General features: G+C 41.1%; 1 protein-coding gene across 3 annotated transcripts in view; it reads left to right on the top strand.

Annotated features, from left to right (window-relative positions):
- LOC135222075 (alpha-(1,6)-fucosyltransferase-like) overlaps positions 1–22,947 on the top strand; it is a 458,798-nt gene that overhangs the window by 405,184 nt on the left and 30,667 nt on the right. For all 3 annotated transcript variants that reach the window (XM_064260244.1, XM_064260245.1, XM_064260243.1), the window contains one exon: positions 4,199–4,263. The gene's annotated coding sequence lies outside the window, so the exon portion shown is untranslated. The remainder of the gene's footprint in view (positions 1–4,198; positions 4,264–22,947) is intronic.

The following is a 22,947-nucleotide window of genomic DNA, read 5'->3' on the forward strand; positions in this document are numbered from 1 at the left end:
CTGGGGAGGGACAAAGAAGATAGCTTATTCTAATAATGCACTGGGAAGAAATATTGAGTGTAATTTTTTAAGAAAAAGTTATCGCAGAAATATGAACATCAGTCAAGACGTTTATAAACTTTAACCTGTCATTACTAAAGAAATTTGTCATATGTTAAAATTGTAAGGACTGTTGTAGATATGCATGGAAGTAGGATGATCATATTTGTAAACATAGTACCTGACTTCAGCTCAAGTGAGGTTCGTTTCCTACCCCCTGGCATCTGTCAGGTGTCGGTTTTTAATATCCACCGATTTTAGATGTTTTATATTGTAAATCTCGTCTCCTATGTGTCAGTCTTGTCAGTGGCTTCGAAATAAAGTCGAAACCGGTCGGGGCTTACTCTTAGTTGGTTAACTAGTCACTTGTGGTTCACACACACACACACACACACACATACACACACTTACACACTTCACACACACACACACACTTACACTTACACACACACACATACTTACACACTTACACACACACACACTTACACACACACACATACACACACACACTTACACACACACTTACACACACACACATATACACACACCTACCTCTATTCTCATTTTCTGCGACTGCAGAATAAAAATTGGGCCTGTTTTCCTCACTTATTCTTCCGAAAAGTTTCAATAAAAAGCTTTGCAGTGCCAGTAAGATTTGCAGATGAGTTCATAGAACTGTCAATGAATATTACTTTTTACTCAATTGCCACGCCAGTATTCAGATGTTTAGTGTTCATAATTTAATGTTCTTCATAATGACGTCTCAAGATTGTGGAAGTTCCGATTTCTAGTCTTTGTGCAGATCTCACCTAGAATAAGTTGTTCTGTCCACTTAACGAAACATTAGAAATTCTCCTCAGATGCAACAAGTTCCTGTCGTCATTCCAATCTGTGAGCCTTCAGGCCAACCTAATTCTTTCTGTATTTCTCTTTACCTTCTGTAACTTCTTTCGAATGAACACCATATTATTCTTTGGAAGCTTGAATTTCAAGTCTTCTGAATAATAATAATAATAATAATAATAATAATAATATAATAATAATAATAATATAATAATAATAAAGTTCTTCTTTGGAATATTTTGGTTGTGCTAAGTGTCATTCACCTCTTCGATGAGAATTTAATCTGTGACAGTTAGCCTGATCAGCGACACTGACAAGAAATGCCTTCTCTGGATACCTATCTGCAAAGCCATGTCATCTCTCTAGTTCATTTTGTAAAGGAGACTTTTCCTCTGTTGTCCCGTCAACCTTTGAAAGAGGGAGACCACGTCACTCCCTTCGGAAGATATTGTAGCTCTCTCTCTCTCTCTCTCTCTCTCTCTCTCTCTCTCTCTCTCTCTCTCTCTCTCTCTCTCTCTCTCTCTCTCTCTCTCTCTCTCTCTGGTATTTAACTCTGATAAATTTGAATCAATAAATTACGGAGACAGAGAAGGAAAGCTATATGCATATAGGGGACCTAATAATGAGACAATCACAAATAAGGAAGCAGTTAAAGATGATGAATAGGAACATGTTATGCAACGATCAAATAGCAATTCTGTTGGCAAAATGTAAAGCAAAAATGGGAATGTTGTTACGGCACTTCAAAACAGAAAAGCTGAACACTGATTATGCTTTATAAAACATATGTTCGTAGTCCACCCCTTGAATTATTGTTGCCAATATGATATGGTACCCCACACTATCAAAGGATATTGTCACTAATAAAGGAGAGTGTACAAAGGTCCTTTACAGCTAAAATAGAGAAGTTAAGGATCTTGACTACTGGGAAAGACTACAAACCTTAAAGTTTATAGTCTAGAAAGGAGAAGAGAAACGCTACATGATAATTCAGGCATGGAAACAGATTAGAAGGAATAGCCGAAAATATCATGGAGCTAAAAATATCAGAAAGAGCAAGCAGAGGTAGATTAATAGTGCCCAAAACAATACCAGGAAAAATAAGGAAAGCACACAGGACATTAATCCACTACGCACCAGCTTCGATAATGCAGCGTATATTCAATGCGTTGCCAGCTCACCTGAGGAACATATCAGGAGTGAGCATAGATGTGTTTAAGAATAAGCTCGACAAACTAACTAAGCTGCATCCCAGACCATCCAAGATTGGCAGATGCAAAATATACCGGAAGATGTACTAACAAAACTCTGGTAGACATTAGAGGTGCCTCACACTGAGGGACTTGGGGCAACCCTAAAAGATGTAAGGTCTGTAAGGTCTCTCATTGTACCTGGGCTAATGAAGGCTTTCAGATTATACGTCCCGTTGATCTCTGAAAAGAAAAAAAAAATATGTATATATATATATATAATATATATATATATATATATATATATATATCTATATATATATATATAGTATGTATGATGTATGTATGTATGTATGTAGGTATGTATGTATGTATATATATACATATATACATATATACATATATACATATATACATATATACACATATATACACATATATACATATATATACATATATATACATATATATATATATATATATATATATATATATATATATATATTCACACCACACACACACACACACAACACACACACACACACTATAATACACTGAATCCGAAATCACTCGTAACGAACCACATTTTCCTGTTTCGCTCCTCATGTAAAAAAAATTACCTCGAGTCTAATACAGCTTCTTCTGATGGCGGTATGGCACCTCTCTCTCTCTCTCTCTCTCTCTCTCTCTCTCTCTCGATCTCTCTCTCGTCTCTCTCTATCTCTCCTCTCTCTCTCTCTCTCTCTCTGAAATTATCTTCTTCCATGTTCTCTCTGAGTGCGTTGCTATTTTGGGGAATGTCTTGCACTTCGTTTGATGGACGCCTTGTCCCTTCCACCTGGAGGAGGAGGAGGAGGAGGAGGAGGAGGAGGAGGAGGAGGAGGAGGAGGAGGAGGAGGAGGAGGAGGAGGATGATGCTGTTGTACTGTTATTCCGAAATGTAGGGAAGTGTGCACTCTCCCTGATTGCTCTCACCTGAGGCGTCTCCTTTTCCAATAGATCAGGTAATGCCTTGTGAAATTCTTTATAGAGAGAGAGAGAGAGAGAGAGAGAGAGAGAGAGAGAGTTTCCACTCACAGAGATAGCAAATAAAGAACTGCTTCCCCTTAGGATGGTTTTGTCGACAAATTGGTTTCGATCAATGTTACGTGATTTACGATTTTCTGTTTGTGTTGGATGGCAGATCCATAGCATTTTAGAGTTAGTAATGTATAAGTTGTAATTTAAATTTGTATCCATATACTTCTTCACTACAGCGCTAAATGATTCACTTTTAATCTAATGAAGTTCCCACTCATTCGCTCTTCCAGTTCTAATTAAATTAGGCTGGGCATTTTATTCCATTCTCTCTCTCTCTCTCTCTCTCTCTCTCTCGTTTGCTTGTGCTTGCAATGTCGCAGACGCAACGGCGTTCCGCATTATAGGTTAGGCAAACACTCCACTACACTTATACATTTTTACTTTATCAAAATAAGATAATATCTACATTATATGACTTGAAATTGCCAAATTAATTCTAAGCTTAAACTTTATTCAGTGGCTGGCTCTTTTTAAGGACGTGTGGACCATTAACCACATACACTTAGTATCTGACGAATCGGGTATGATTCTCAACGTGTTGAAAATTCCTTTTAATGAACATTACGAATATGGTCGCCAATATTTTGACATTAACGTTTGTTAGTAGTAGTATTAATATTCTTGATAAATATGATGAACCTGTATATATACAATGACATTGTAATATATAGTATACATACATATATATATATATATATATAATATATATATATATTATAAATATATATATATATATATATATATATATATATATATATGTAAAAATATATATATACATACATACATATCATTATATATATATATATATATATATATATATATATATATATATATATATATATATATATATATATATATATATATATGTATGAGTGTTTGTGTGTATGCATGTACGTGCGAGCATGCGTACGAGCACTTTATGTAATGTGAGAGGCTATGCAGGAGCTCAGATAAGCAACATATAAAAAGCGAGACAGATAAGTGTACCTTTTTTCCTTGTGTTGCCTTTGTAAGTAATTCTGTTGTTCTCTTTTTCTTCCAACCAGGTGTCAGTTCACAAGCCATTAGACGCGAAGAGATAAACAACTGACTTGTTCGACATATCCCCCCTGTAAGTAACTTAAGAAAGGATTTTTATGTTAGAAATTGACTTTTCATGTCTTTGTATGCATGTATACTTATGGAATGATATGTATGGGATGATCACTGAGTCATGTATGCGATGCCACTCATGATGAGTAGCTATTGCCAGAATTATTCATAATAATAGAGACAGTCTTTTATGTTGCCGAAGATTTTTTCGTAGCATTGAATCTCTCTCTCGGAAAACTAGTATTTATTCGAAGTTATGTTACTATATTATATATATATATATATATATATATATATATATATATATATATATATATATATATATATATATATATATATTATATATATATATATATATATATTATATATATATATATATATATAATATATATATATATAGTATATATAGTAAGAGAGAGAGAGAGAGAGAGAGAGAGAGAGAGAGAGAGACTGACTTAATAGTTTGTTCTAAGTTTGGTATGGAAGCGGAATACGAATTATTGCGTAGAGCTGTGGCTTTGGCTGTTTGTGAGTTGCGATATTATATTATTATTATTATTATTATTATTATTATTATTATTATTATTATTATTATTATTATTATTATTATTATTATAAGAAATTCGTAATATTGGTGTAGGAATTTTTTAAGTTGATCTTGTAAGAGTGCACTATTATGGAGGGGTCAGTTAAGAGACAAATGAGGTCGCCATTTTATTTTCCAATAATAGACTAACTTTTGTCGCCATACTCGCACGGCATTTCAGTGACCCTAATAACTCGAGAATGGAATTGCTAGAAAGCTTCAAGTGGTTTTGGAAGTCACCATCTTTTCGTTGTAATGGCTGTAACAGCTTTGCTTTCATGGATTCGCCCTTTGACATTAGAAGGTCTGTTCCCCAAAAAGGCCCCAAATGTCAGAGTTTATTGCCACTTTCCTTAAGACTGACAACTTTGGTAGGAGTCATTGCCTCTGGGAAGGAAGGCGACCGGCTGAGGAGGACCTACTTTATTTCTCCGCCTGAACTCGCTGGTGTTTATGGGATTATATATATATATATATATATATATATATATATATATATATATATATATATATATATATATTATATATATAGTATATATATATATATATATATATTATATATATATATATATATAAATATATATATATATATATATAGATATATATATATATCTCTATATATATAATATATATACACACACACACACACACACACACACACACACACACACACACATACTACATCACTCTTTGATAATCGGCTTATAATGATTGTTGTCTAGTTGATAGTAAAATAAAATTTTGCCAATATATAGCTACTTATTATATATATAATATATATAACAAGTTTTTGCTTGTTTTATACAGTCCTTAATTTTGTTATTTTTCTTTTCATTTTCATAACAGGTAAATAAAATATAAGCAACAATTCATGCTTATAAATACTCTTTCAGCTTACACTCAAGCTCTTGAATATAACACTTCAGCTAAATTATTGATGTGCTATAAATATAAAATTAGAGAATACATTTTATAATATATACCAGCGCCTTAAAAAATCCAAAATACCTCTCGATTCTGTAACATTCCTGGAAATATGATATGGCCGGGTAATTATCTCTTTCATCTCAATTTTTTCTGCTATATATGTTTTTTTCTTTTTTCAAGGATGAAAGATCAATAAAGTTAGATTGTATATTATTTCGAGGTAAATTATGGCGGGGTAATTTATCTCTTTAGTTTCATTTTTTTTCCAAATGCATAATTGAGTGGCTAGGTATTCTGAGGTATTCTGGAGTGGCTGTTAATTCTGGAGGAACTGTTTATTCGGGAGTGACGGGTTATTCCGGAGTGATTGGTTATTCTGAAAAAAAAAAAAAACGCCTTTGAAAGCATTAAGTATAGAAATGCTCGTCCGTCCACTTTCACTGTGAACATTGTGTGTTCCCCGTTACGTTATGTCTGAAGAGATTGGGATGATTCTGCAATTGAAGCTTTCACTCGTGTGTAAACTGTCAATTGTAAAGTTACTGTTTAATGATTATGTGATATCACAAGAGTACAGAGGTATATAATGTTTGTTGTGGGTGCGTGTTGCTATATTATAGGCATTGCGAACACACACACCTCAGTTTGACCACAATAAAGTGTGATGTCTTAATATCAAGATAGTTGGTCGTGTTACTGGAGGGAAGATAAAATGTTTTGTTTGCATTATATATTTAAGATAAAATAGTTCATATTTTCATGAAGTGGCCAGTCACGTGCATCAATGAAGACGATGCTTTCTGATATTCATTTTTCAATTCTTCTCAAGTTCTACTTTACGATTCCTTAAAAACGAATGATTTTTATGAAGCCAAGAGTATTAATCAGTTGACAACCTCGCCTTTCAGTGCTCCTGAAGCCTTCAGTGGCTTTGCTCTTGAGACATTCCTCCGCGTCATTTCATTTGGAAAAGAGAGAAAAAAATGGAAAACGTGTGACTAGTATCAGTACATTGGCCCGTTCTGTGGTATTCAATTGTCAGAGTCACGACAGTTTGTCCCTTGGTGAAGGCAGTTCCGTCGTCAAGTGCTCAATAGCAGTAATTCATGATGATTGATCTGTCTTTCGTCCCGTGATAAGACCCAGGTAATTGATATTGAGACTCGCCGGTGGATATTGGAATTCGGTGATGCGTGTCTGTCGCTGGCAAGTTTGCTTATTGACCGGATGCTGTTCAGGAGTCACTTGGGTGGTGCTTTCGCTGCTGGCTTTTGGGGGGAAAATAAACTTGAATTATTAACCTTTTGAATGACTCGTGCTTTTAAGATTTGACAGATCAGATTGTTAGCCTTTTGAATGACTCTTGCTTTTAAGATTTGACAGTAGATGGGGTTTAAATTGTACTACTTTTTAATTGTCAAATATGAAGATGATTTAGTGGAAAGCCAAGGGTGTACACTCAGTTCTGTCAACACGCCGTTTGCTGTGTTCTCGCTCTTGTTTTGTATGTATATTATAATGACATTGAAGTAGGATTAACTAGCAGGATAACCAAATCTGCATACAACACCAAACTTGATGTAAATGCAGCAGACCCAGAAGTTTAAGAAATAATATAAAAAAGAAAAAAAAAGAATAGGTGAGTGTTCAAAAAGATGACAAATATCTTTAAGTGTAAAGTGTTACAAACAACCCTCATGCCAACTAAATGCTGCTCGGAAATGATATAATTAGTGCAGAACAAGAACAGGACCTTGGAGTCATTATTACCAAGGACTTAAAATCCACAAAACAATACATAAAAACGGAAAAGAAGGCACAGAAACTAGTGGGATACATAAAGAGGCAGTTAAAATACAGAAACAAAAGCGCCTCAGTCGCGTGGTTGGTATGGTGTTGGCGTCCAAACTGGGTGGTCGCGAGTTCGATTCTCGGCCATTCCATTGAGGAGTGAGAGATGTGTATTTCTGGTGATAGAAATTCCCTCTCGACGTGGTTCGGAAGTCACGTAAAGCCGTTGGTCCCGCTGCTGAATAACCACTGGTTCCATGCAACGTAAAAACATCATATAAACAAACAAAACAAACAAACAAACAAACAAAACACAAACAAGGAAACGGTGCTGCAGCTCTACACATCAATATTTAGACTTCATCTTGAATATTCAGTACAATTTTGGTCACCAACACTAAGAAAGGACATGAATAGATTAGAAGGGGTACAAGCAAGAGCCACAAAGTTAATTCCATCCATCAGGCAAATAGGTTACCAAAGACGACTAGAGAGTATGAACATGTATGGTTTAGAAACTGCGATTGCGAGAACAACTAAGAGAAACATTCAAAATACTGAAAGACATAAAAGTAGACAGTAACCTATTTACGTAAAACGAAAGTCAAAGAATGGAGGGAAACTAGAACTGAAGAGATACAACATATCCCACTGTGGGAACTTCTTCACATACAAGATATGTAACACAAGGAGTAAACTGCCATCAGAAGTTGTAAACAGCAACAGTGTGGAAGAGTTTAAAAGAAAGCTCGACAAAAACATAAGGACACTGTTAATGAACAGTAAAAACTGCTCTTAGAGATAAGTGAGCACATGATGTCTCCTTGGATGGATTAATAAGTCTTTGAGACATCCCAATCCTTGTAACTCTCTCTCTCTCTCTCTCTCTCTCTCTCTCCTCTCTCTCTCTCTCTCTCTCTGACATGGTAACTAGAAAATATAATTTGGCAATTTTTTTTTTATTATAATCATTGCTAAGGAACTTCTCTTTTTAACGACCGAGACTCGTTTGGGTTAAATGCCTCTACTCTGCAGCAGACTCTCGGCAGCACGAATGCAGCGGCTATGCTGCTGTTGCCGTCTTCTACGGCTTCTTGTTGGCGTACCATGACCTAGCAGCAGCAGCAGCAGCAATACTCTTTGGTTGTTTTTCTTCAGACATTTCCGTGCGAGTGTTCTTCTTCTTTGTTTCCTCTAATTATTACGACGGACTTTCTTTTAAGCTCTTATTATTTATATTTTTATTACATTATGCGCTTCTTGCATTTAATGTACACACACACACACACACACACACACACACACACACACACACACACACACACACACACATATATATATATATAGATATATATATATATATATATATATACGTATATATGTGTATGTAAACGATAATCATTAAGTTTTTATTGTGATCGTGATGATTAGCTGTCGACTTTAATTTCGTTATTATTATTTTTTTTTCTAGAAACAAATAACGCTGGATAAAATAATAATCCTAAAATCATAATCTACGTGGTGTACATTATACATATTCCTTTATTTTTTTCCCTTGCTATATGTTAACTTTCATGCAGCGGTTACTAAAAAACGAGGAGAGAGAGAGAGAGAGAGAGAGAGAGAGAGAGAGAGAGAGAGAGAGAGAGAATAACTATATAATAGAAAGTATTACTTCGTGGAAGGATTCTTAAGTAGATTTGGCCATTTTTTTGTGACGGGCTCCGTAGAATGTTCTTAGAATGTTCACTCTTGTGACCTTCGTGTGAACTGGTGAGGAAGGTGAGGTATGATTCACATCTCCGACTTTGGAATTTGGATTTGAGACGCTAGATCGGGTTTTGCATCGCCTCCTGTGCGAGGACTGTAGAACTGGCCATGGCCTTACGTTACTCAGTTCTTCAGGGACAAAATCTAGAAAGGTTACCATTTCTTGTTGTGAACAATTGTGCTTGATTTGTGGTGACCGATATATTTGGAACTTAACTTTACAGTATTAATTACAATGGTCTCCTTTTTTTTTTTTTTTTTTTTTTTTTTGCTACTTGTCTTTCAGTTTATTTCTTGTAATGAGACTCCATACTATATATTATATATATATTTATATATATATATATATATATATATATATATATATATATATATATATATATATATATTATTCCATTTGCAAATTTTGCAGCTTACAGTATTGCCTGACTCACAGAAAAATGAGACTTTACACATTTTAATTTAATGAATGTATGTTTGTTCGGACGCTATATACTCACCCCAAACTACTTACTTAGAAGAATCCTGGATGTCAATCCGGTACCGACCAGAAAAAACTTGTTATTCCCTCCCGACCCCTAGCCAGGTATGCCCCAGTGTCGAAGATCACGACCTCTGACCTGCAGTCCTTTCCTGGTCTCTGTCCGTTACCAGCCCGTTTCCCTTTGTGTTTCCCTGCGTGTGGGTGTTTACCACACGTGTGTTGGTGTCGGTTTTAAGATGGTGGCTTCTTTTATACTGGGTTACTCTGGTCCTGAGGGCAGGGCTTGTGGGGCTTTTCTCTCTCCAGTGAAGATAGACCCCCACACTTTATTAACAAGTGTTGGGGATGCCCTTTTTCGTGTGGGGTCACATGTGGTGAGTTTGCTGCATGGACGGAACATCATGGGATTGAGCATCGACAAGGAAGAAGAGAAAGCCTCGATCCCCCTCCAAGAAGTCTTCCTCGGAAGTTCCGAGGAGTAAAAGCTTGAGCTGGGGGCCAGGAGGCCCTTCACCTTCCCCGGTTCATTTTAGGACTCCCCAGCGAAGCATCAGAATTTTTCCCCCATCCCTTCCCAGTGAAGGGACCTAGGTGAGTCCGTTGCCGAGCCCCCACCGATGGCGGGGCCTGAGGAGTCCTTTTCATTGCCCCCACAGAATGTGTCGTTGGAAAATACCGCCTTTCTTCCTGAGCGATGGACGTGTGGTGGTCTGCGGGGCGCCCCATCGTTGGACGCGCTGGTAACAGCGCTGAGCACTACCAAGTTCCTGCCTCCCGATGTGGAGTGCGCCGCTGTGGAGTGTCCTGCCGCAGTGTGTCCCGCTGCAGTGTCCAGCTCCTGAGAGGAGCGCTCCGCTCGTCCAGCCAAGGCCTCTTATCAGAGTTTTTCTACGAGTCAACAGAGCTCCCGGGTCACGTCCCTGTAGGGATTGGCGCACCTCAGAGGCAGAGGAAGCTGACGGGTCCCTTAGTGGGCCAGATTCGGTCCTGGACCGGTGCCCCTTGCACTCCGTTCAGACTTCCCCATGAAAGTGCTTCGGCGAAGGGAGGGGGTATGTCTGGGGGGGATTGCACCACAGCGCGGAACCCCCCTCCCCCCCAATGATGCCCTCGCAGTCAACCCCCTCCCCAGGCAGACGGGGTTCTCTCAGATCAAGTTTCCCCATAGGAGGGGGTACGAGGCATAGAGGTGCCGGCGTATGTGGAGTCGGATGGGTTCGGCCCCTTCCACCCCACGCAATGCTCTGCTCTCCCCATCATAGCCCACTGGAGCAGTTCGGGTAGGTGCGGTAGCTCCTGTGACAGGACAGGCTGCCTTGGTCGACCCTGCTCCCTGGACTCACGGTCCATGCCATATTCACCCGTGCTCGTGGTTCCCATGACAGTCCCGCGAGCGGGGTGCGCCGCTACCCCACAGACCTCTCCCTCTGATGGAGTCCCCCATAAGAAGGGGTGCATGGCGAAGTAGAGGTGTCGTGCTTTGTGGAGTTGAGCGCATAAAGCTCCGTCTTTGTCTGGAACAAAGAGGTTGGGATATGTGCGGTAGCCGATGTGACGAGGCACGATCCGCTCCCCTGATCATACGGTCCGCTCCAATCCCCCGATTGGACGGCCCACTCAGCTCTTCCTGTTGGATAGCCGCTCCGCTCTCCCTGTTGGATGGTCGCTACGCTCCCCCTGTCGGATGGACCTATCGCTCTCCCTGTCGGACGGCCCACTCCGCTCTCCCTGTTGGACGGCCTGCTCCACTCTTTCTGTCGGACAGCCACTCCACTCTCCCTGTCAGATAGCCACTCAACTCTCCCTGTCGGATGGCCCACTCTCCTCCCCTCGTCGGACGGCTTGCTCTGCTCTCACAGTTGGAAGCTTGCTCCGCTCCCCTGGTCGGATGGTCTGCTTCGCGTACACCGGTGCTCGTGGTTCCATGACAGTCCTGTGAGAGGGTGGCACCTCTGCCCCATTGGCCTTCCCCGGCACGCTCCGCCTGCCGGTGGGAATCAAATGATGGCTCCACTGGTAAGGCCTGCGACTCCGCTTCCATTGAGGCTCCCGCTTCCGCTGGTACCCTCTGGAGTGAGGCGTCCATCCACTCCAGAGTACACTCCATCCCCTGCGGTGGGGCCTGCTCGGGGGCGGCAATGATGAGTTATTCTTGACCACCTAACTACTGACACAATGGACGTACTGGGTCCTGAGGCAGAGAGATGTGGTTCTCGCTCACCTCCCAAGGGGCTTTCTGGACAGGGAGGCGAAGGCCCTCCGGAACGTTCCAGTGCTGGGCGAATCCCTTTTCCCGGATCGCCTGGTAGAAGAAGCCATTGAACAGTGGAGGAAGGTGGCCCAAGACTCCGTCGTCTACAGGGCGCCATCCTCGGGCAGGCAACCTGTGCCAAGACCAAGTATCGAGTCACAGAAGCCGAGACAAGGACCCCGACTTGGGGGAGGGGCCCCCTCGGGTATGTCAGAATCATCTGCAGGAGGCTGGGACCATCTGGGAATGCAGCCCTCCTCCAGGACCACTAAAGCCTCCCCCTCCTCTTTTAGGGCCAGGTCCATGCCCTCTCGCAGAGGTAAAGGCGGCCACTTCCCCAGGAGGAAGTAGGAGGTGAGGCCTCCTACCCAACTTGATGCCTGGGTGGGGGGGGGTGGGGGGTTGCCTCTCCAGTCATTAGTGGGACTGGGAGGATCTCGGGGACGATCCCTAGACTGTCCAGGTCCTCAGGGACGGTTTCTGGATCCCCCTCCGAGACATAAACCTCCCCTGACGGGGGAGCCGGACAGCGGGACGTTCAGCCCCCGGACCCCTTGCTCTGTGCTGGCGGCCTTGGAAGGGGACTACATGCTGTCCCTGGACCTCAAGGACGCATACTTCCAGATCCCAGTACACCCCTCCAGCAGGAAATACCTCCGTGTAAGGTGGTAGAGATTGACGTACCAGTTCAGGACCCTCTGTTTCAGCCTGTCCACGGTGCCGCAGGTATTCTGAAGGATATTCTCCCTCGTGTCTGCCTGGGCCCACAAGAAGGGCATGGGTCTCCTGTGATACCTGGATGTTTGGCTACTCCTTTCCTCCTCAAAGGATCTCTGGAGGGAGCAGAGGGACGAATTCATGAACCTCTGCACTCGTCTAGGCATCGTCCTGAACTGGAAGAAGTTGCACATGGAGCCCACCAACAGGATGGTGTACTTGGGAATGGATCTAGATACAGTAAGAGCCAGGGCGTTCCCATCGGAGGAACGAATATCCAACTTCAAGGTCGTAGTGACCCCCTTCCTGACAGACATGCCCTGACCAGCTCAAGAGTGGCAGAGGCTTATAGGCCACCTTGTTTCCCTGGAGAAGCTAGTACCCCAGGGAAGGCTGAAGATGAGGCCCGTCTAGTGGAACATGAAGGACAGGTGGGCCTCAGACGGGAAGAACCCATGGGAGTTGATAGCTCCCTGTCAGCCGATGGCGGAGGCCCTTTGCTGGTGGCTAGACGACACGAACCTCCAGCGGGGGGTTCTGCTGGTGGACATCCCTCCAGAGATGCTCTTATTCAAGGGCACATCGAGGGAGGGCTGGGGAGCCCACCCACGGACAGAAATGAGGGGGGGAGTGGTCGGAACAGGGGCGCGAACTCCATATCAACAGCCTGGAGCTCCTGGCCATCCTCAAAGAGCTCCAAGTCTTCGAAACCAGCCTGAGGAACAAGCAAGTGGCAGTCATGTGCGACAACGCCACCATCATTGCTTATGGCAAAAAGCAGGGGGTTCTGAGATCGCGACCCCTGTGGTCCCTGGAGGACACCGTTCTAGAGTGGGTGGAGAATGCCGGGGTCTCCCTGTCAGCGAGGTTCATTCCAGGAAAAAGGAATGTGATCGCCGACAGACTCAGCAGGCAAGGCCAGGTCCTAGGGGCGGAATGGTCCTTACACCCGGCCGTGGCTATCAAAGGAGTCAGGGCGGCCTTGAGCCAGGTCTTTTATCAAAGAGGGGTAGACCTGGGGAATTCCAAGGACACCTCCCTACTCATTAGGGGATTCATACAGACCTTTCAGTACCTCTCTGGGACATGGCCAGGTTCCTGGCTGCTCTGAAAAAGCCCCCCCTTCGAGTCGCTCAAGGATATTACAGACCAAGAGCTCACCCTCAAGATGGTCTTCCTCTTGGTTTTAGCATCCTCCAAGAGGGTGGGTCAAGGGGTTGGAGAGAACTAACCTTCAAATTCGTGCCGTCCTTCGTAGCCAAGACCCAGAACCTGTCAGTGGTAGATGAGCGGTTCGTGGAGGTCTCCATTCCAGCCCTTCCGAAGTCTGAGGATCCCAAGGATCTGGTCCTCTGCCCAGTTCAGGGCGGTGAGAAAGTATCTCAGCAGAATGGAAGGACTCCGCCCCTGTATTCAAAACCTCTTCATCTCTACCAGGACTGGTCCTCCTGCAAGGTGCGAAGCCCCAGGACATCAGGGGTATAGGCACCTCCTAGTCATCGGCCAGATCCTACAGGCAGGGGTGTGGAAGAGACAGTCCACATTTTTACCCATTACCTCAAGGATTGTACGAGGAGGTCCCTTGATGTCTTTGAGATAGGGCCTGTGGTGGCAGGCCAGCAGAGGGTCTAGCCTAGCCTAGCCTAGGGGTGATATGTGTCATATGAATGCGAGTGTGTGTATGAGGTGTGTCCATCCTCCATATCCTACCCTTCGACGTAATTGCCAAAATTCTTCAGTCTTCAGGTGAGTCTATGAGAGGAATATTTGTTTTTACAGACCATTGCATTACACTCATAGAGTTTTATTTCCTCCTCTACCCACCAGTCGGGATTGCCTCCATACGGCGAGGGGATCCCCACCTCCGCCCTAATCCGGAGAAGTGGATCTCCCTCCTCTTCCCTCTCCTTCCTTCCTTCCTGAAGGAGGCTGACCTCTTCCTTGTAGGGACTCATCCTTCCGTAGATACTCCCGCCTCTTAAGGATTAAGTCTCCTAAGAAAGTAGTTCGGGGTAAGTACACGGCGGCGGAACAAATCACAAATTTTAAGTAATTTTTATTTTTCCTAGCTATTCTTACCCCGAACTACGCCCACCCTTCCGTCCCCGCGTATCTGAGGGCAGGAGCTCTAGGGGCGTGGAAAGAACTGCAGGTCAGAGGTCGTGATCTTCGACCCTGGGGCATACCTGGCTGGGGGTCGGGAGGGAATAATAAGTTTTTTGTGGTCGGTACCGGATTGACATCCAGGATTCTCCTAAAAAAGTAGTTCGGGGTAAGTATAGCTAGGAAAAATGCAAATTACTTAAAATTTGTGATTTTTTATTCAAGGTTATTTTAACTATTTCAATAAATTACTGTACACTGAAAAATAGGCGTGATACATCTAAATTCTCTCTCTCTCTCTCTCTCACGTCCAATTACAGGTGTGCTTCTCCCATCTACACACCTGTCATCCTGAATTCAGTTCACTCTGTTTCTGGATTCAGGCAAAACTCTCAGTATTATTTACAGCAAGTAGAGAGGAGCACCTCTTTCCATATCTGGGATCACGATGGAAGTACGAGACAAAGTGTATCTTTAGATTTCTATGAAATAACGACAGATTTGAAACGGTTCCTTCTTTTATTTTGATTTATTTGTGAACGTAACATTGGACGGTAACAGTTTCATCGCCTTCAAGTTGAGCACAATCTGCCAAGGGTGTATATAGTGGGTCCATGGGTGAGCGATATCCATAATGAACTTGTAGGTATATATATCTCTTTAAGAATATTTGAAGCGTCCAGTGACGACGTTTGTCAGCTGCAACACGCGTTTGTATCCGGACGTTTATTTTGGATCGGATTTGGACGTAAAAACCAGCGGAACTTCGTCATCCGGATTCCGATTACTCTCTCTCTCTCTCTCTCTCTCTCTCTCTCTCTGGCTGTGTGTGGGCTATGTTTAATGTCCAACAACTGCAAGTGTACTTCTCCCATCTACACCTGTCAGCCTGAGTTCAGTGCAAGCAGCCTATTGGGTTGTGGCAAGATTTGCAATATTATTTCTGTGTATTCTGCCCATGTTGCTTTCATTTATTGTAAGGTTGACTTTGATGTTTATCTTTAGTAGTCATTCTGGTGATGTAAATATGTAACTTCACTGTTAATCTTGAATGAATTCATGAATGGGAATATTAATGTCTCTCTCTCTCTCTCTCTCTCTCTCTCTCTCTCTCTCTCTGTCCGGTGGTTGAAAACGTACTCGATGACACGGTAACAGATAAAAAAATAATGCTGAACTTATGGTCGGTAATTGAAATCATTATGAGGAAAACTTATGTATAAGGAAAAGAAAGGAAAACAAACTAGGAAAGAAAGCAAAATTGAAAATATTGCACAAAGTGTAGCGATAACTAAAAGCTGAAAGAGAAATGCTTTGACTGACTGGGGAGAGATAGGACTCGCACGATTTTTTGTGACCTGTGATTCCTTGCGCTATATGATAAAAGAGCGCCTGCTATATTCGTGGCGATAAAAATATTGGAGAAGTTATAAGAAGTTATAAGGATTAGGATGTCTCAAAGGCTTATTAGTCCATCCGAGGAGACATCGTTGCTCACTCATCTCTAAGAGCAGGTTTTACCCTTCATTCACAGTGTCATAATCATTTTGTCTAACTTTCTTTTAAACTCTTCCACACTGTTCCTGTTTACAACTTCTGGTGGCAGTTTATTCCATGTGTCACATAACTTGTATGTGAAGAAGTTCTCACAATGGGATGTGTTTATCTCTTCAGTTCTAGTTTCCATCCATTATTTCTTGTCTGGTTTTCGTTTAATGGAAATAGGTTATTGTCTACTTTTGTTATGCATTGCAATCGTCGTGTTTCTAAGCCATACACGTTCAGTCTCTAGTCGTCTTTGGTAACCTTTTAGCCTAATGGATGGAGATACCTTTGTGGCTCTTGCTTGTACCCCTTCTAATCTTTTCATGTCCTTTCTTATTGTTGGTGACCAAAACTGTACTGCATATTCAAGATGAGGTCTAACTATCAATGTGTAGAGCTGCAGCACCGTTTCCTTGTTTCTGTATCTGAACTGCCTATTCATGTATCCCACTAGTTTCTGTGCCTTCTTTTCTGTTTTTATGCAGTTTTGTGGATTTTAAGTCCTTGGTTATAATGGCTCCAAGATCCTCTTCTTGTTCTACACTAATTTTGTCATTCCCAAGCAGGATGTAGTTGGCATGAGGGTTGTTTATTCCTATTTGTAACACTACATTTATCCAAGTTAATAGGCATTTGCCATGTTTTTGGCTACTCTCCTATTTTATTTAGATAATTTCTTAAACTTTTCACTGTATCTGGGTCTGCTGCATTTACACCTAGTTTGATGTCATCTGCAAATTTAACTATCCTGCTAGTTAAGCCTACATCAATGTAATTAATGTAAATAAAAAAACAAGCGAGGGCCAAGGACAGAACCCTGAGGAACTCCGCTTGTTACATTCTTCACCATTTATTACAACTTTGTTTTCTTTAAGTTACCCAGTCTTCGATCCAATCTGCTGTTTCTCCTACAATTCCTAAAGCTCTAACTTTTGTCACTAGTGTCTTGTGTGGAACTTTGTCAAAGGCCTTTTGGAAATCTAAGTAGAGTATATATATTGCTCTGCTTCTGTCGTAAATACCAATCATGTTATGAAAAACTCTAGGAGGTTTGATTGGCAGGATCTGTTTTGTCTGAAACCGTGTTGGCTATTTAGCAACAAGTTTTTTCTATCAATGTGATCCACAATTTGATCTGCAATTATGGACTCAAAGATCTTATAAATTGCCGACGTTAGTCAGAATGGTCTATAATTTCCCGGCTCTTCTCTTGGACCTTTTTTGTAAACGGGGGCCACATTACTAAGTTTCCATCCTTTTGGTGCCTTTCTTTGTTCTGCACTTTTTCTGTAGTTTACATAGGTGAGGAACTAACTCCTCTTTTAGCTCTTTAATTTCTCTTGGATGAATCCCATCCGGGCCAGGAGATTTGAACTTGTTGTGTCTTTCTATTTTGTTTTTATTGTCCTCCTCTGTAAATAGTACTTTGTCCAACGGTTCTGCCCCTTCATATTTAATAGCAGGCTCCGGTATTGAGGTAGCGTCTTCAATTGTGAAAACGCTAGTAAGAAACTTGTTCATAAACTCTGCTTTTTCCAAGTCTGAGTTCACCAGGTTTCCTCTAGTGTCCCTTAGGGGACCTATGCTATTTTTTATTGGTTTCCTACAATTAACATGCGCAAAGAATTCTTTTTGATTTTCCTTACAAACTGATGCAACTCTCGTTTCCTCATATATCTTTGCATTTCTTACTAATTTGTCTACCATTCTACAGAGTTCTTTATGCCTACTTGCTTCTTCTGGTGTTGGGTGTGGGTTCATTGATTTGTGCAATCTGTCTCTCTGTCATATTTTATTTTTAATTTTTCTGTTGAACCACTTAGGCTGAGGGTTGCCATTTGTTAGTATCTGCTTTACTGGTATACGTCTAGAGCGTTTTTCTGAGTATTCCTCTAGAAAGGTTTCCCAGTACTTATCTATGCCTGTGTTCTCGTCGTACTCTAGATTTTTAGCGTACTCCTTTAGCTTTTTTAGGGCTTGTCGACGGTAATGTAATCTCATTAATATCTGCTGTTCGTTTTTGTGTTGAACATTAATTTGAAATGAAATAATTTTATGGTCGCTTTTGCCTAGATTTGCACCCATTGAAAGGTCAGGTACTATGTTATCTTCTGTTGATAGGACGATGTCTAGCATGTTTCCTCTAGTAGGTTTGTGAACCCATTGGTGGAGGAATTCATTTCTTACAAAATCTAAAAGTCTCTTTCCTTCCACGTTTGATGCGGAGGTCATCGTGTCCCAGTGTACTGCTGCATTGAAATCTCCCATTATTATGCAGTTTGTTGTTTATTTCTTGTCCTAGTAGTGCATACAGCTCTTCATCGGACATTTATGGTTGGTGGGGAGGTCTGTACACTAGTGTTTAGAGTTATCTTCTTCCCTAGACTGTTTATATTGATGCCAATCACTTCTTGCATGGTTATAATTTTACACTCTATTGAACTGAGGTGATCCCTGACATATAACATATCTTCTCCACCTTTTTTATTGAGTGTATCTTATTCGAACAATCATTTATATCCAGCTATGTGGCACTCTCTTAAGAAGTCTCTTGTTGCCTATTGTGCCCATGTTTCTGTGATACCTATTATGTCTAATTCTTCACTTGCTACCAATGCTATTAAGAGATCTGCTTTGTTCCGAATAGATTGAGCATTAAACTGCGCCACTCTGAGTGACTTTTCTTATTCTGTGGATGCAAAGATAGCGTTGGAAAGAGAGATAAACTCATAACTGCTCGATTTCTTTATACTTTGTGGTAAGCTTATAACTACCAAGCCAAAGACCCAAGTGAAGAAAAATCACTGTGATTCATCAGTACAAATATTATATATATATATATATATATATATATATATATATATATATATATATATGTACATTATTATACATACATATATATATATAGATATATATATATATATATATATATATATATATATATATATAATAGAGAGAGAGAGAGTATATATATATATATATATATATATATATATATATATATATATAGAGAGAGAGAGAGAGAGAGAGAGAGAGAGAGAGAGAGAGAGAGAGAGAGAGAGAGAGAGAGAGAGAGAATTATGTGACCATCTCGATAAACAGAGGAAAATACTGAAAAGAATAAAAAGAACACAAGGAACTTGAGCAGATATGAAGATTTGTTTTTGTAAATTAGTTTATGAGAAATAATTATAGGAGAGCATTCTCTCTCTCTCTCTCTCTCTCTCTCTCTCTCTCTCTCTCTCTCTCTCTCTCTCTCTCTCTCTCTCTCTTAATTAAAAAAAAATACTTTTTTTGTAAAGGATTTTCCCTTCAAGTTCCGAAGTACTATTTATATCAAGCGTCGATCACTATAGTTGTTACAGCTTGTTTAGGTGAGTGAGTCAATCAGTTGGATATGAAACTACGCTTTAATTCTTGATCCTCGTAGGGGAAGGTAGGGCCTTCAGTGCACCTCACGTGGTGCACTGTACGTATTGCTCGAGCGTTCTTTGCGGCGGCGTCCCTACGGCCCAGCTGCAACCCCTCTCATTCTTTTTACTGTGCCTCCGTTCATATTGTCTTTCTTCCAGTTTGCTATCCATCCTCCCCTAACAATTGTTTCAGGGTGCAACTGCTTTGAGGTTTTCCTCCTGTTACACCTTTCAGACCTGTCTATTCTCAGTTCCCCTTTCAGCGTTGAATGACCTCATAGGTCCCTTTGACCTAAGTTCGGTATTTCATTCGAAGGGTAGACCTAGCAATCAATTATATTTGTCAGAGAGACCACCCAGTTGCTCCATCGCTGACCTCAATACTTGGTGTATTGCAGAGCAGAGCAGAGCAGAGAGGCATTCTGGACCACTGGAAGCTCAATTGTGATTCAGCTTCCTGCTCAGTCATGCGAATTGCCCTCCAAGAAGGCGGAAAGGAATGAGACGTCTCGAGCGTTCGGATGCGAATTTCTTGAGCGTGTCGACTTCCTCTTCATTTTTAAAAATCTTTTGCCTCCTTTGTCGTCCATCATGTCGAATAATGACTCCAAGATGTATTGGAAGATGGAATACATTTTCGGAAGCTGTGGAGTTTTGACTGCAAGAGCAAGAAATGGCGACTCTTTGGCCCGTGGTTAGTGAAACGTCACATAGAGCCCCCAAACTAGTATGTCCCGGTTATCTGTAAACTGGAATTCCTAACATTGGCAGTCGTATTGTTTACGTCAGGTATTTGATATGTTAGGTATATTCGCTATCATATTCCCATTTGTTTTACTTATTAGTATTATTCTGTTCAGAAAGCTCACTTCAAACTGATGTCGCTATGTAATTTGTGCAAGCTCAAACCTTCTGTAATATTATGATTTTTTTCAAGCCGCTAATCAGAAGCGCACCGAGCTGAGGAAGTTGAGATACTCCTCAGCTCGATCAAGGATGCGTCGCCGAAGCCGAAAATGACTTCTGGGTCAAGTGACCTTAATCAATATACCATGATCTGAGTAGCCTAGGATCCGTCATCGATCAGGGCACCGAGTGTCCTTTCTCTCTCTCTCTCTCTCTCTCTCTCTCTCTCTCTCTCTCTCTCTCTCTCAGACATGCGCAAAATTTATAGCTTCGTACTGAAAAGATGATATCAGAACTATTAAGCAAACTTGGCATCAGATAGTTTCCCTCCGTTATTCAGTTCTGGAATCTGTAAAATACAATAAATATATCGGCGATAATACGAGTAATCGGTGCATGGGAACTATACCCACCGCCACCAGATGTGTTAAGCTTTGTGTATATTACTGTGGGAAATAAATGTTACATTAATGTTGATTATTCTTTAGTTTTGTCTCAGGTTATGCTGTTTATGTCGTTGTCAATACATATATTATCTCTTTCGCCTGTGTGTATTGGTAGCAGTATTTTTCAAATATATCTGTCAAAATTGACATATATTTTTTTGGCAGTATGGACGGGGAACGGTTATGCTGTCACTCTTATGTTATATATATATATATATATATATATATATATATATATATATATATATATATATATTATATATATATATATATCGTATGTGTATATGTATGTATGTATCAAAGCAGGAAATCTCAAGAACGCGGAATGATACATGAAGAGTAAATGAAAACATTTATTTGGGTATTCCATTCCAAAAGGTAACTTTCCGGAGATGTTGCGAATTGTCGTCATGAAAGCCGTCACGTTGTATTTTTTATTTATTTATTTTATTTATTTCTTTGTCTCTCCCCCCCCCCCCCCCCGCCCCCCCCCCCCCGTCCCGACGCAAGGGATAGAAGAGGTATGGGCCCTTACTGGCTATTATTAGCAGAGGTAGTACGTTCGCTACTGTTGATTTCCCACTCTTAGTGGTTAATGTCCCATTTATTTAAAAAGGCTATTTATTTTTCTTTCTCTTGATTGAAGTGGCGAAGATTTAATGCTCTTGTTGGAGGGAAGGAAAAGGGAGTAGAGGAAGGAACGAGGAACTGGGATATAGAGGGGAAATAAAAAGACTGAAAAATGGTTACAAAAAAATAAATCAAAGAAAAGTGGGAAAGTGATCCCGGAGAGTCTTAGGTAGGTAGAGGCTTCAAGGTAACAAAGCCGGAAGGGAAAGCAAGCGATCGAGGGAGGAAGGAAGGAATAGAGGGGGATAAGGAAGGATTTTAATGAAGGGAGGAAGGGAGGTGAAGGAATAATGAAGGGGTTGGAAGGGGATGAAGATCCTGAGGAGGAGGAGGAGGAGGAGGAGGAGGAGGAGGAGGAAGAGGGAGATTGCGGAGGTTTGTATTGATTTACTTCCCCCTCCACCTCCCTCTTTGCTATGGTGAGTCCGGATGCTCTCTCTCTCTCTCTCTCTCTCTCTCTCTCTCTCTCTCTCTCTCTCTCTCTCTCATTTGTGTGTAAGCTGCCCATTACGCTCTCTCTCTCTCTCTCTCGTCTCTCTCTCTCTCTCTCTCTCTCTCTCTCTATATATATATATATATATATATATATATATATATATATATATATATATATATATATATATATATATAATGATAATGATAATGATAATGATAATAATGCTCGAGCCGTTTCTCCTAACAAGGAAATTATTCCTGACACATTAACTTTCAAATTGCTAAATTGTGGATGAACCCCCCTGGGCAACAAACTTACACAACATGAGCAGCGTCTTTCACCTGCGCAGAAAGGTCACTAATAGCTTGGAATCCTATTTCCACTAACCTGTCACCCTTCGTTCTTTCCTCAAGACTAGGACCCATTCTTTCACTTACATTAACCCTTTTACTACCTCTTCCAGTCAACTGCATTTCTCCCCCAGCCACTCCTTATATGCCACAAATGCGACACCAACAATTCATCCTTGTAGCTCCTACCTTTCTTTCAGTACCATTCAACACCCATCTTCTATCCAGGAGAGTTGGTTCAACAATTCCTTCTTGCATTCCAGCCTTGGCTTCCAATCTCTTATGCACATCAGCTCTCTTTCTTGCTTCTTCATTGACACACCTCTTCCTCTTCTATCACTCTGCAAT

This window comes from Macrobrachium nipponense, chromosome 3 (genome assembly GCF_015104395.2).
Source record: "Macrobrachium nipponense isolate FS-2020 chromosome 3, ASM1510439v2, whole genome shotgun sequence".
In the NCBI taxonomy this organism is placed as follows: Eukaryota; Metazoa; Arthropoda; class Malacostraca; order Decapoda; family Palaemonidae; genus Macrobrachium; species Macrobrachium nipponense.